Source organism: Fukomys damarensis, unplaced genomic scaffold (assembly GCF_012274545.1).
Source record: "Fukomys damarensis isolate Sample0158 unplaced genomic scaffold, DMR_v1.0_HiC HiC_scaffold_30, whole genome shotgun sequence".
Classification (NCBI taxonomy): Eukaryota; Metazoa; Chordata; class Mammalia; order Rodentia; family Bathyergidae; genus Fukomys; species Fukomys damarensis.
The window spans coordinates 50,966,308-50,979,283 of NW_022900942.1; the positions used below are offsets into that span (position 1 = coordinate 50,966,308).

A 12,976-nucleotide genomic window follows, 5' to 3' on the forward strand; every position below is an offset into this window, starting at 1 on the left:
GTGTTTTTTTTTTGTTTTTGTTTTTGTTTTTTTTTTTTTTGGTTTTTGAGACAGGGTTTCATTGCGCATTTCAGGCTGACCTTGAACTCACCAGCTTGGTCTGGAACTCACAGCGATCCTCTTTCCTCGAGTGCTGGGAATATAGGCGTGCATGCACTACCACACCCAGATGTTTTGTTTTTGATGCAGGGTCTATGTAGGTCAAACTGGCCTTGACTTCCTAGCAATCTCCTGCCTCAGCCTCCTGGGAGCTCCACTGTGCCTAACTAACTCATATCCTTGATATTTTCTGAAGCATAGTTTCATTTTGTTTTGTGTTTTGAGACAGGGTCCAACTGTGTAGCTCAGGCCCCAGGTTGGCCTTGAACTCATGGCAATTCTCTTGCCCCAGGAGGACAGTTTTTAAAATTTGATGGCATTGCTGGGGATTTAGCTCAGTGGTGCTGTCGCCTGCCTCACAAGTGCAAGGTTCAAAATTTGATTCCAGGTACCAAAAAATAAAAATTAAAAAACCCCATAAATCGATTGTATCTAGTTTGTCTTTTGTTGCTTAGGCTTTTGGTAACATATCTAAGAAACCACTGTCTAATCCCAGGTCATGGAAGACTTAAACCTACACCTGTGCTTTCTTATAAGCATGCTATAGTTTTAGCTCTTATATTTGGGTCTTTTATTCATTTTAAGGTAATTTTTGTGTGCTTTTTTTTTTGGTACCAGGGATCAAACTTGGGACCCTGTGCTTGAGAGGCAGGCGGCGGAACCACTGAGCCAAATCCCTCGCCCTAAGGTAATTTTTTGGTAAATGGTGTTAAGTGCCATTCTTCTTGTTTTTTTTTTTTTTGGTACCAGGGATCGAACTTGGGTCCTTGTGCGTGTGAGGCAGGCCACCGAACTGCTGAGCTAAATCCCCAGCCCCCATTCTTCATTTTGTATAAAACACCAGCTTAACTCTTTTGTATGGAGATATCTAGTTGTTTCAGCACCATTTGTCAAGAGACTATATTTTTTCTCATCTAATTTTTTGGGTATCTTTTAAAAACCAATTGCCCTTAAAGGTGAAGGTTTAATTTTTGGTTTTCAATTATATCCAGCTTATCTGTATCTACCCTTATGTCACTACCACATTATTTTTTTGTTTTGGTTTTTTGTGGTTTTTTGAGACAGGGTCTCACTACATAGTTGAGACTGACCTGGAACTCACTATGTAGCCCAGGCTGGTCCTCACAGCAATCCTCCCGCCTCAGCCTCCCAAGTGCTGGGATTACAGACGTGCGCCACCATGCCCGGCTACTACCACATTGTTTTTGTAACTACAGCTCAAAGTCTTTTTTGCTTTTATTTTGGTGGTTTTTGTTTTGTTTTGTTCTTTGAGACAGGGTCTTGTTATGTGATTAAGGCTGGCCTTGAGTTCATTATATAGTACAGACTGGTCCAAACTCCCAGAAATTCTCCTGCCTCAGCCTCCTGAGGGCTGGGATTACAGGTATGTACCACCATGACCAGCCTATAGTTTTTAAGCCTTATTGAAACATCCAGGACAGTATCTAAAAAATTATGGGTTAAGGTTACAGCTAGTGTGTGTGTGTTTGTGTGTGTGTGTGTGTGTTAGAAACTGAACCCAGAGCATCATATGTGCCACAAACACACTTTCCAGTAAGCTATACCCCTAGGCCCTGGAAGAAATTTTAAATTTTATTTATTTACTTAGGTCCTGGGGCTTAAGACCAGCTAGGCCAGTGGTTGTGAACCTATAGCATGTGTGCTGTAGTGGGTTGTTTGTATCGTTGAAAGCTCTAAAGTATTCGCCAACATCATGCTAGGCCCACACGCTAACAGTGAGCTATATCTCCAGTTTAAACGACTATGTTTATAGCCAAGTGTGGTGGTGCACACCTGTAATCTGTAATCCCAGCACTTGGGAGGCTGAGGCAGGAGGATCACTGTGAGTTCGAGACCAGCCTGGGCTACACAGTGAGTTCCAGGTCAGTCTCAACTACTTAGTGAGACCCCGTCTCCAAAAAAATTAACACACTATAAAATTTTGAGCTTAATAAATCTTAAACATACAGATATTTTTCAGGGAATCACATAACCTCCAATAACCCTCATGAAGACGTAGGCATCTTTTATGTGACAACTTTCAATTTAGGAATTAGAACCATTTTGTTTTGTTTTAAATCAGTACTCGATAGCACTATCTGCTGGTGAAAGTTAGTAATAGTGGAAAGGAAGATTTTCACATTTCAATGAATAGAAGAGGCCTACCAGTAACTTTCCAAATTTAATGAATGCAAGACTCAGGGTATACAAATACCCTGTCAAGTGACACAAAGATATGTGCTAAGACTATATATACCACTGCCAACTAAAATCTTTGTAGGTGCTTTCAAAATAAGGACACTTCCGTGGGAAAGGCACCTGTCCTGGTTTCAAACCTGTGGAGTTAAACTGAGTGAGCTCTGTTTCTGGCTTCAGCGCTTACCAATTTAGGGCAAATTAATTAACTCCTCTTTCAATTTCTGTCTCTGAGACCTGGTGACACATTTGCTTCTCAAACTGGGTGTGGTGGAACACGCCTATAATCCCAGCACTCCGGAGGCTGAGGCAGGAGGATCTCTGGGAGTTCAAGACCAGCCTGGGCTACATAGTGTCAGCCTCAACTACATAGTCTCAAAAAACAAACAAACAAAAAAAAATTGCTTCTCAGGGTTTGAGAGAGAAGCAAACGTAGTGAACAGGGTAGATAGATAAAGTACCACTGCTTCTCATGGTGATCAGTGATGGTGGCATATGTTTGTTTGTAGTACTGGGGGTTGAACTCAGACCTTCACACTGAACCACACCCCAGGGTTTTATTCTTCCTCCTCCTCATCTTCTTCTTCCTCTTCCTCTTCTTTTTCTTCTTCTTCCTCCTCCTTCTCCCCCTGCTCCATCTCCTCCTCCTTTGTATTTTGAGACAGAGTCTCAGTAAGTTGCTAAATTGCCCGGCTAGGCTTCAATTTACAACCCTCCTGTCTCCACCTCCCAGAGTGCTGAGATTAAAGGTTCGTGCCACCTTGTCTAGAGAGTGGTGATGTTATTTTTATTCATAATCAGTGGAACTGATATTGAATCCAGACTTCTCTGACTTCAGTGTCCATTTTTGTTTTCATTTTTGGCAGCGCTGGGGATTGAACCTAGGGCCTCACACATACTAAGCAAGTACGGTACCACTGAACACCCCCAGTCATGTCAATATTCTTTAGATGTGACCATACCAGCTATCAGTCGAAACTAACATCATACACACAAAAATAAAACAATTGTGAATGTTGCATAACCTAGTGTGTCTAAATATAAGCCCATGCCAGGCATGGTGACATACATTTTAATCCCAGAACTCTGGGAGGCTGAGGCAGGAGGATTACCAGTAAAGCCCAGCCTGGGCAATTTAGCAATTTAGTGGGACCCTATCTCAAGAAAAAAAAAGGGGTAAGGGGACTGAGGAAGTAGCTCAGTGCAATCTCCAGTACCACAGATAAATAATAAGTACTGACTGGAACAACACAAGCTTTACGGGATTCTTGAAGGGAAGCTGGGTCTCATCTTCCGAACAGGGAGAAGAGGTCCCTAACTGCTTGTGCTACCGTGATTGCAGTCAGATGCTGCACAAGGGCATTTTGCTCAGCAACAGATCCCATAAACAGGGATGGGCCTTGCGGATTATAGGGGGAGCTGAACAGCCCCACTGCCGTCACATCCCCGCCATGGCTGTGTCACGGGACAATGCATTTCTCATGTGTTTGTGGGAACATCGAGAAACCCATTAAGCAGCCAGGTAAATAAATGTATAGAACAAAATTTTTATGTACAGAACATAAATGTGATAATGATAATAATTATACGTTTGGCTTCTGTATTTACCATAGTACACACACACGCGCGCGCGCACACACACACACACACATTTATATGTATTTTTCTCTTTTGTTTTTGAGACAGGATCTTGCTATGTAGCCTGGGCTGGCCTTGAACTCAGGAGGATCTTCGTGGGCCTCAGCCTCTTGAGTGCCGGGATTCTAGGTGTGCACTACCAAGCCTTATGAAGATATGTATAATTTGGGGGGGGTGGTACTGGAGGCCTTGTGCTTGCGAGGCAGGTGGTGGCACCACTGAGCTAAATTCCTGGCCCTGGTGAATTTTTAAATTAGAAAAAAACTTACAGTAAAAGACACATGGCCAAGAACTATAGAAGCATGAGTTTGAAGCAAGGGGCAGCATTTTGAGCCTTTTGAGGGAGCACGAATGTCCGTGTAATATTTAAACATTAAACATTAACATTAAATAGTCACTGTATTTTTTGATCCCACCTCATTGATCAACCCTTTATGGCAATTTCTGTCAAGTAAAAACTCTACAGTGTGTCTTTAGCCACCTTACTCACTGGATCCGGCACCGTGTGATTTGTGGTTCTTGTCCAAAGTCAAAATGACCATGCGAGGGAGATGCTTTTGTCCATTCAAGACACGGAGGCAGCCATGACCTGACAACTAAAGATACTCAGCTGCTTCAGAAAGGGGTGGGAGTGATGAGATAAGTGTGTCCCATGCAAAGAGAATACTCCGAGAGGGATCGATGGCAACGTGTCTTTCGTCGTTATAAACTTAAAACATTTTTCTGCAATCACACACACAGACCTAGCTATAGACTGTACCATCTGTGGCTCGTGGAAGTACAGGCCACCCTGTTCATACAGCGACGAAACTGCCCGATGTCAGAGTTCTCAGAAGGCCTTCACGTCTTGAGGTGGCGCCGGCTGTATGGTATTTTACCCGACAAGCCTCCTCCTCTTTAGTGACAGGCCCTGTGCTCTTGCCCTTGTGGGTAGGCACGTGACAAAGCGTGGGCAACCCCAGCACCTCACACACTCACATAGTGAACTGTCCACAGGACGGGCGATGTAAACAGGGCCGGAGTCCAGGACAGTCGGAGAACGAGAGGCGTGCGATGAGCTAGATCCCATGCTGCTTGGTGCAGGCTCTGTCACCTCATATTCATTCTTCTTGTTCATCTGATCTTTTCATTGAGCAATAGGACCGTACAGCTGTGTCTTCAAGCCTCCTGTGGACCAGCTGGTGGGGCATGAATTTGTTGAATGGTAGATTTTTAAAATCATTCATTCATTCATTCATTCATTTAATTATGTGGGGTTTTGTTTGTTTGTTTTCTTGTTTTGTATTTTGTTTTTTGAGACAGGGTCTCGCTATGTAGTTCAGGCTGGCCTTGAACTGACGATGTGGCTCAGGCTGGCCTCAAACTCACGGCAACCCTCCTGCCTCAGCCTCCCGAGGGCTGGGACTACAGTGTGTGCCACCACGCCCAGCCATGCTGGTTTTAGAAACAGGACTTTTTTCTTCATTCCTGATGGCTAGAAGGTAGAAATGGCAGTGACTCAGTTTTAATCATGTAGATGAGGACAACATTTTAGAAGATGGTCGACTAACACGCTGGAAAGGAAAAGTTCCTTCATGAGAATCTTCTGAAATAATACCAAGACCTTTATAATTATACAAAGAAGGAGTGGGTAGACTTCAAGAGATTATTCTTTGCCGACTTTGCTCATCTGTCTCAGAATGCCCTTGGAGTACAAAGGGACTTTCTCCCAACACGCAGGAATCAGGAATACCTGACAAGCAGACTGACTCCACTGAGTAGAGAAGGAGTTCTGCTGTCTTTGCCAATGACCATTTTAAATACCTCTTTCTAAAAATGGAATAGAGGTTTTTCTTTTTGCCTCCACTCTTTTTGTTTTGTTTTGTTTTGTTTTTGGTAGCGGGGTGCTGTGATCCTCCTAGCCTCCTAGAATCTGGGATGATGGGAGTGTACCATCGTGCCTGGCACCCCTCCTGATCACTTCTGGCTCAATCACAAGCTCACTGGCCCTGGACTCCGGGTGTCTGTGTTGCCAGAATAACCAAACCGGTGTCCACTTTGCAAGCAGAGAATGCCCTTGAGAGTATATTCTAGATCTCTCTCTGGGCTGAGGTCCATTTCTAGGATTTCTCAAAGACTGTAAGCAACCTCAGCTGAAAAGTATTCTTCCTTGAGACTGAACTAGACTCTGGGTTCATCTTACCCATTCTTGGGCATTGCTGGGTAAAGACCCTATTTAGCCTTGCTTTCCCCATATCTCTTACTGAGGTCTTCTTCACTTAAAATTTGCCATTGGTAGCTGTGCAGGGTGGCTCATGCCTGTAATCCCAGCACTGGCAAGGCTGAGGCAGGAAGACTGCTGAGAGTTTGAGGCCAGCCTGGAATACATAGCAAGGCCCCATCACAACAAACAAACAAAAAATTTGCCATTGATGATAGGACTATGAGGAACCACATCCAGACCTGACCGAGAAGAGCACACATCATGCCTTGGATTTAGAACTGGATGGGACAGTGATTTTGATTTATATGCCTCTAGGGAGAAGATGAGCCTGTTTTCCATTTTAAAGGGGATAATTACTGGGAAGAAATACTGTTTTAAAATCATATATCATCCATATTTAGCTATAAATGTCTCTAGCTTCTCATTCTTTAAGGCTGAGTAGTACTCCATTTCATAAAAACACACACACACATTTTATATATCCAGTCTCCAGTTGATGGGCAGTTGGGCTGCTTCCAAGTTTTAGCTATCATGAATTGTGCTGCTATGAACATGGGTGCACATATATCGCTGTGGTAAGATTCTTTTAATTCTTTGGGGAAGATGCCCAGCAGGGAAATAGCTGGGTCAAATGGGACCTTCAATCCTAGTTCTTTGAGGTATCTCCATACTGATTTCCACAGTGGTTGCACCAGTCTGCACTCCCACCAGCAGTGGAGCAGGGTTCCTCTTTCCCCACAGCCCCTCCAGCATTTGTTATTGGTTGATTTCTTGATAGCAGCCATTCTTTTTGGGTTGAGGTAGAATCTCAGTGTTGTCTTCATTTGCATCTCTTGAATGATCAGTGATATTGAACATTTTTTCATATGTTTATCTGCTCTTTCTACTTCTTTGTTGGAGAAATGTCTGTTCATTTCATGTTTGTATTGGGTCTTTAAATTTGGGAATTCTGGGTGTTTTTTGTTTGTTTGTTTTGTTTTTTGAGACAGGGTCTCACTATGTAGCTGAGGCTGACGTGGAACTCACTATGTAGCCCAGGCTGGTCTCGAACTCACAGCAATCCTCCTGCCTCTGCCTCCCCGGTGCTGGGATTACAGGCGTACACCACCAAGCCTGGCTCTGATTTTCTTAAAGTTCTTTATATATTCTAGAGAGTAGTCCTTTGTCTGAGGAAGAGACAGTGAAAAGTTTTTCCCACACTGTGGATTGTCTCTTCATACTATTGGTTGTTTCTCTTGTTGTGCAGAAGTTTTTAAATAAGAGATCACACTTGTTGATTGTTCTAGTTCATGTTTCTCTAGTGTGAGAAACGGAAAGTGTGAATAAGGACTAAAAGGTATAATAGATGTTGTGAAATAGGAAGAAAAGGTGCAAAGGGGAAGGGGAGACAGGAGAGGTAGGGGAAAAGAAAGATGGGAATGGAATTAACATGAGAAAAAGAAAAAATGGAAACAAAGTCTTATAGCTGGGGGGGAAGGGGTTGAAAGGAGGGCAGGGGAATGGGGAAAAAATAAGAACAGAGATGGATTATGTAAAGGTGCAAATTTCCAATGATGAATGTTATTACACTGTATACATTAAATGTACCCATAAAATTAATTACAAAATTGTAAAGGTCTTGGAGTGTAACTCAGTGTGAACATCCTAGGTTCAATACCCAGCACCACACACACACACACACACACACACACACACAAGTCATACATATGGGAAGAAATGTGTGTATGAATATTGAGAAGGCAACAGGTAGTGGGTAGTAAGTGATGGGTATTATTTTTGGTTGGCGAGTAAACTTCCCCTTCCCCATTTTTCTAGTCATAGGTCCTATCACCCTGTCTATAAAAAGTATAATAAAACAGTTCACTACGGTAAAAACAAATTGCCAGTGATCTCCTTAAAACACTCCCTCACTTTGAGCATACTTATTCCATTACTCTCCCACTGTCTGCAGCAGTTCTGGAAGTGTTTCATGAGGCCCTTTAGCTGCCCCGTCATAGCTGCCTGTGTGTGCTGAGTCAATTAAGGATGTTCATCCTAGCCGGGCGTGGTGGTGCACGCCTGTAATACTAGCACTCGGTAGGCTGAGGCAGGAGGATCACTGTGAGTTCAAGGCTACATAGTGAGTTCCAGGTCAGCCTCAACTACATAGTGAGACCCTGTCTCAAAAAACCAAAAAAAAAAAAAAAAAAAAAAAAAAAAATTCAGGATTGTTCTGACTTTGGGGAAGACCCAGAAGTTCCATGGGGAATAGGGAACATGAGGACCCACTGTAGTACACAAGCCTACCTTTCTGTGTTCTTGGCAGCAGCATTCATCAGATTGTTGATCATACCTGGGAACAGGTTCAGGAAAAAGGCATATGACACAAGCAGGGCAGAGCAGAGGCCTTCCCTGGGTTCTATATATTGATGCTGGAAATGAAAAGCCTCATGTTTGCTTGACTTGTTAAACCAAGATGGTATGATTTGGGAATGTGGGGAGGCCCTACCATGAGGAAGGAGGGAGGCTTCATGAAGAATGAAAGCAAACAGAAAATGACAGATTTGAGATAGTCTTGTAATGCAAAGTTCCAGGATTTGGTTCCTGTTGTGGCTTAGATCTAAATGTCCCCTCACAGCCTCACTTGCTCACAGGTAGGACTTGGAGGAGTGGCTGGATCTTGGATGTGTGATACTGGACCATGGGTGTAGGACACCTGATAAACACTGAATGGTTTAGCATAGCTCTGGGTGTCGGTGAGGGACTTAAAGAAGAGAGAAGACCTGCCCTAGGTATGGTTGGCATCAATAGGCAGCCTGGATGAAATAAAAGGGAAACAAAAAGGAAGTCTTCTTGTTGCTTCATGCCTGCTATGCTACGGACTGTTACACACACACACACACACACACACACACACACACAATAAAACATTGATTGGCACATTCTAGGTATACACAATGATCACATTCGTCACAGGGAATTTGCACCTGTACACGGCACATATTGCCTCTTTTTTCCCCTTCCCTTGATTCCCTCAAGCCCCTTTCCCGCCCCGTGTACAAAAAGCTTTGTTTCTATTTTTTGCATTTTTACTTATTTTCTGGTCCCTTTCTTTCTTCCTCCCTTGTTCCCCTTCCCACTTGAATACTTTCTTCCTATTTCCCAATATCTATTATACATTTTAGTCCTTATTTTCACTTTTGGTTTCTCACAACAGAAATAATGCAGTATTTAAACATATGTATCCAGGGCCAGGGATTTAGCTCAGTGGTCCTGCCACCTGCCTTGCAAGCACAAGGACCGAATTCGATCCCTGGTACCAAAACAAACAAACAAACAAACTAAACATATGTGTCTGATTGATTTCATTTAAGAGTATGGCCTTAAGGTCCATCCATTTAGCTATGAATGTCTGAAGCTCATCATTCTTTATGGCAGAGTAGTACTCCATTGTGTAAAAAAACCAACGTTTTTATCTATTCGTCAGTTGATGGGCATTTGGCATGCCATGAACTGTTTCTCCTTTGCTACCCTCCCCTGCCCTTTTTGTACTAGGGATCAAATTCTGGACCTTGTGCTTGTGAAGCAGGCACAGTGCCACTGAGCTAAATTCTGGGCCCTGCTATTTCCTTTTGTCAGCCTGTCTTACCTTGGAGTCAGCTGACCATGGACTGAAACCTTTACAAACTTTGAGCTAAAATAAGCCTTTCCTCCTTTAACTTGTGGGTGTTAGGTATTTTGTCCCAGCAACAAGAAAGTAAGACAGTCCTTGAAGTCCTTATTCTTGTAGCTCTTCCCTTCTTACCTTTACCTGCAGTTACATAAGCCCTTTGCTTAAGCTACTATAAGTCTAATTTCTGTTGCGATGTTGAAAGACTCCTGACAGCTACTATAGCTACTGCAAAATCATCTCTTTGAAGGAGTTTCCACAGTTCAAACAATATTTTGCCAGAAGAAAGAAGAGACTGGGATATATTAGGAAATAAATTTTAGAGTGAAGTTACTTACTGGAAACAGTGTGTGTGAATGTGGTGTTAGATTGTAAAGTCAGTCTGTAAGACAGAAACTGATATAGGCTCAGACATTCAGACATAAAAATGGAATGAAATACTGATACACACTACAATATGAGTTGAAATTTTACTGGAGTTGAAGATATAGCTCAGTGATAGTATTCGCCTAGTACGAACAAGGTTCCTGATCACACCCTTATTATGGATAAAAGAAAGTATTTTGCTAAGTGAAAGAAGCCAGCCACGATAGGCTACAAAGTACATGCTTCCATTTGTATGAAATGCTCAGAATGAGTAAAATGGAGACAGAGTGGTAATTTTCAGAGGTAGGGAAAAAGGTGGAGAATGACTGTTAATGGATTTTAGGCTTTTTTTTTTGGAGTGATTATATGTCCCGAAATTAGTAGTAACAGTGGTGCAACTTCCTGTGTATACTAAAAAAAAAAAAAAAAAAAAACTGATACACACTACAATATGAGTTGAAATTTTACTGGAGTTGAAGATATAGCTCAGTGATAGTATTCGCCTAGTACGAACAAGGTTCCTGATCACACCCTTATTATGGATAAAAGAAAGTATTTTGCTAAGTGAAAGAAGCCAGCCACGATAGGCTACAAAGTACATGCTTCCATTTGTATGAAATGCACAGAATGAGTAAAATGGAGACAGAGTGGTAATTTTCAGAGGTAGGGAAAAAGGTGGAGAATGACTGTTAATGGATTTTAGGCTTTTTTTTTTGGAGTGATTATATGTCCCGAAATTAGTAGTAACAGTGGTGCAACTTCCTGTGTATACTAAAAAAAAAAAAAAAAAATCAATGAATTGTACATTTTAAAGAGGTGAATTTTATGGTGTATGAATTGTATGCCTCCAAACCCACCCAGGCTAACCCATCCTTGAAAATTCTTCTCCAAGAGCCTAGAACAGGCAGTTGTACCTTCAGTAGAAAAGTAAATTGTACCATTACGGAAATCAGTATGGAGATGCCTCACAAACTGAAATATAGAAATTTCATTTGACCCAGCTAGTCCCCTTCGAAGTATCTTTCCCAAAGAGTTAAAGACATCATATCATGTGATACAGACATACCTATGTTTATAGCAGCATAATGCATAATAGCTAAATCTTGGTATACGTCCATCAACAGATGGATAAATAAAGGAAGTATGGCATTTACAGCCAGTGGGGTATCTCTGCTACGAGGAAGGGTAAACTTGAGTAACGTGTAGGAAAATGGGTGTACCTTCACTCCATCATGTTAAGTGAAATAAATCATATACACAAGCTCCAAAAATTTTTTTGGTAAATTGCCTTTTAAACTTTTCTTTTTAGGAGATTACTAGAGAAAACAGTACATTTAAGAGCTCAATTGGCACATGCCTGTAATCCCAGCCCTCAGGAGGCTGAGGCAGGATGATCGCCATGAGTTTGGGGCCAGCCTGGGTACATTGTGAGTTCAAGGCTGATCTGAACTATATAGGGAGACCCTGTCAAAACAAAACAAAACAAAACAAAAGAGCCCAGTTACAGAAAAAAAGTAAGGGATTGAGATTAGAAGTATTCAAGACTTATGGAATGTAGCGCTGAGTATATGAGAATTTCTAACAGGTACACAGGTACAGATAGTTTTAAGAACATTAATTTCCAGATCCTCAACTTGCACATCTCTTTTGTATTATTATTACCTGTTGTCACTCTCTCCTTCCCATTTCTCAATTTACAGGGGCCCGGTATACCCCCAACATGTCATGGTAAAGACCTGAGTACCAAAAAGTAGGCAATTTGAAATAGTGATTTTTGCAAAGCCTCATTTACTCAAGGCACCACTAAACCAGGATAAAGCGTTGCGTTTTTTCTTCCCTTATGTTTTTGGCATATAACACGGAGGTACTCCAAACAAAGGAATGGCACAGTAAGTAACAAAAGTTTCATTCGTTTCTTAGTTATAGGAACAATTCGTACAAACGAAAACCAAGTCAGGCCAGCACACAGCACACAGCACACAAAAACTGGCTTCCCATACCTCCACCACTTGAAGCAACTCACTAGCTGAGGGTAAAATGGAAGAGGCTGAGGACAGGGACGCGGACAGTGGCAGCCACACCCTTTCCCTGCTCCTGCCAGAGATGCTCAGGAGTTTGCCCTGCAGTCGAGCTCGTCGCAGCACTTACAGACGCACGCTTTTCTGCTCAGTGGTTGAGTTCACACACGTGGCAGTCCATTTGCAAAAGCAGGGTTGTGTTCAAAGGATACACAGTCCGGGGCAGCGCCAGAGGAGCCCAAGCCGTGCGACGAGGGAAAGGCAGAGCGAGGGGGCAGAAAGCAGCGCTTACGGCCACATCAGGTGCTTGCTGTTGTCAGGTAGAGGCTTTGCGATGTCAAACAAGCAAGGGAGGAAAGCAGGAGGCTCCCTCATCGTGACAGTACCTGTGCCCACGCACGTGAGGCGGCTCTGCCAAGAACCATTGAGAGAGTTCGACAAGAATCAGGCAAGCCCCGCCCAGCAGGACCGCCGTCAAAGCCACTTCCGGTTCCAACTTCCCAACCGGCCTCCGTCGCTCTCCGCTTCCCTCCTCTCAGCTCCACCCCGCCCCTACGGCGCCTTTGATCGAGTCACGTGAGGGCCGAGCGCGGGGGCTGCCGGGAGTAGTACTGCTAGTGGGTCGGGGTTCGGCTTCAACATGGCTGTCCCGGCCGGACAGTGACCAAGGTTTTGCAGTCGGGAGGACTGAGCAGTGATTGTCGGCGTCCCCACCGATCAGGGTGAAATGCGAGGACGCCGGGCAGAGTGCTGAGCAGCGGCGGTGACGGGGAGGGGGCCAGTGGTGTGTGCCCCGGGAACCGAGGC

The 12,976-nt window shown here is 43.3% G+C and overlaps 1 protein-coding gene across 3 annotated transcripts in view; it reads right to left on the reverse strand.

The window, feature by feature from the left end:
* The window catches only part of Rnf125 (ring finger protein 125), a 90,509-nt gene extending 77,811 nt beyond the window's left edge, over positions 1-12,698 (reverse strand). The window contains exons 1-2 of one of the 3 annotated variants that reach the window (XM_033757507.1): positions 12,382-12,698; positions 8,423-8,468 (exon numbers count right to left, since the gene is read on the reverse strand). The gene's annotated coding sequence lies outside the window, so the exon portion shown is untranslated. Of the gene's footprint in view, positions 1-8,422; positions 8,469-12,151 lie in introns of all 3 variants that reach the window. The other 2 variants (XM_010641479.3, XM_010641478.2) reach the window with 2 other exon arrangements.
* Positions 12,699-12,976: the final 278 nt, after the last annotated feature.